Source organism: Petromyzon marinus, chromosome 20 (genome assembly GCF_048934315.1).
Source record: "Petromyzon marinus isolate PM22_M1 ecotype Great Lakes invasive population chromosome 20, UKy_Petmar_22M1.pri1.0, whole genome shotgun sequence".
Classification (NCBI taxonomy): Eukaryota; Metazoa; Chordata; class Hyperoartia; order Petromyzontiformes; family Petromyzontidae; genus Petromyzon; species Petromyzon marinus.
The window spans coordinates 14691063-14693562 of record NC_133686.1 but is presented as its reverse complement, the minus strand read 5'-3'; positions in this window follow the sequence as shown (position 1 = coordinate 14693562).

Genomic DNA, 2500 nt, shown 5'->3' with positions numbered 1-2500 from the left:
CTCACGGATAGACCCCGTGATACGCTAGAAATTGGCGGGGATGTCTCTCTTGTGGCTCACGGGGCTGTTAGGGTGGCACAGAAATCCCTCGGAATGGGAAAACGGGTCATTTTCGTGTCGCCACATTGCATGCGAACCGCATGCAACTTCCAGAGGCATTTGCAGCAGAAATGCATGTGCAGTCAAAAAAAAATTGATATTTTTCACGGATAGACCCCGTGAAACGCTAGAAATTGGCGGGGATGTGTCTCTTGTGGCTCACGGGGCTGTTCGGGTCGCACAGAAATCCCTGGGAATGGGAAAACGGGTCATTTTCGTGTTGCCACATTGCGTACGAACCGCATGAAACTTCCAGAGGCATTTGCAGCAGGAATGCATGTGCACTCAAAAACTTCTATATGTTTCACGGATAGACCCCGTGAAACGCTAGAAATTGGCGGGGATGTGTCTCTTGTGGCTCACGGGGCTGTTAGGGTGGCACAGAACTCCCTCGGAATGGGAAAAGGGGTCATTTTCGTGTTGCCACATTGCATAGGAACGCCATGAAACTTCCAGAGGCATTTGCAGCAGAAAGGCACGTGCACTCAAAAATTTTAATATTTTTCACGCATAGACCCCGTCAAACGCTAGAAGTTGGCGGGGATGTCTCTCTTGTGGCTCACGGGGCTGTTAGGGTCGCACAGAAATGCCTCGGAATGGGAAAACGGGTCATTTTTGTGTGGCCACATTGCATAGGAACGGCATGAAACTTCGAGAGGCATTTGCAGCAGGAATGCATGTGCACTCAAAAACGTCTATATTTTTCACGGATAGACCCCGTGAAACGCTATAAATTGGCGGGGATGTCTCTCTTGTGGCTCACGGGCGCTGTTAGTTAGGGTCGCACAGAAATCCCTCGGAATGGGAAAAGGGGTCATTTTCGTGTTGCCACATTGCGTACGAACGGCATGAAACTTCCAGAGGCATCTGCAGCAGAAATGCATGTGCACTCAAAAACGTCTATATTTTTCACGGATAGACCCCGTGAAACGCTAGAAATTGGCGGGGATGTGTCTCTTGTGGCTCACGGGGCTGTTAGGGTCGCACAGAAATCCCTCGGAATGGGAAAACGGGTCATTTTCGTGTTGCCACAATTGGCATACGAACGGCATGAAACTTCCAGAGGCATTTGCAGCAGAAATGCATGTGCACTCAAAAACGTGAATATTTTTTCACGGATAGACCCCGTCAAACGCTCGAATTTGGCGGGGATGTTTCTCTTGTGGGTCACGGGGCTGTTCGGCTCGCACAGAACTCCCTTGGTCCACCTGATTCGTGCATACAGGCAGCAACTAAAACTCTGTAAACCTGCTGTGAGGACATCTAAACAGTGGACCAGTGAGGCTGTGGAAGATTTGCGGGCGTGCTTAGACTGTACTGACTGGGATATGTTCACGACTGCTACCAATAGTCTGGATGAACTCACAGAGGCTGTGTACATCAGCTTCTGTGAGGACTGCTGTATCCCAACACGTACCAGGGTGAACTTTAACAACAACAAGCCCTGGTTCTCAGCAAAGCTCAAAAGGTTGAGGTTGGAGAAGGAGGAAGCGTTTAGGAGTGGGGATAGAGACAGATTCAAGGAGTCGAAGAACAGGTTTAGCAAAGCGGTGAGAGAGGCTAAACGACTGTACTCAGAGACACTAAAACACCAGTTCTCTACTAACGACGCTGCTTCTGTCTGCCAAAGGGCTCAGGCACATCACCAACTACAAACCCAGAGCGCCCCACACCACTAACGACTCCCGCCTAGCCAACGACCTGAACGAGTTCTACCGTAGATTTGAAAGACAATTGGACTGTCCTGAACCACCCCTTCCCACCCAAGAGGCCCCATCCCCCACCCATACTACAGAAACGACTCTCTCCTTTCAGGAGGGAGAAGTTAATGGGCTTTTCAAGAGGCAGAATCCACGCAAAGCAGCCGGGCCGGACTCTGTCTCTCCAGCCACCCTCAGGCACTGCGCTGACCAGCTGTCTCCGGTGTTCACCAACATCTTTAACACCTCCCTGGAGACATGCCATGTACCAGCCTGTCTCAAGTCCTCCACCATCATCGCTGTGCCCAAAAAGCTAAGGCCAACAGGACTAAATGATTACAGACCGGTCGCCCTTACATCTGTGGTAATGAAGTCTTTTGAGCGCCTGCTCCTGGCACACCTCAAAGCCATCACAGACCCTCTCCTGGACCCCCTTCAGTTTGCCTACAGAGCCAACAGGTCTGTGGACGACGCAGTTAACATGGCCCTCCACTTCACCCTACAGCATGTGGACGCCCCAGCATCCTACGCCAGGATCCTGTTTGTGGACTTCAGCTCTGCCTTCAACACCATCATCCCTGCCCTGCTTCAGGACAAGCTCTTCCAGCTGAACGTGCCCTACTCCACCTGCAGGTGGATCACAGACTTCCTCTCTGACAGGAAGCAGTGCGTTAAGCCGGGAACAGAAGTCTCTGACTCCA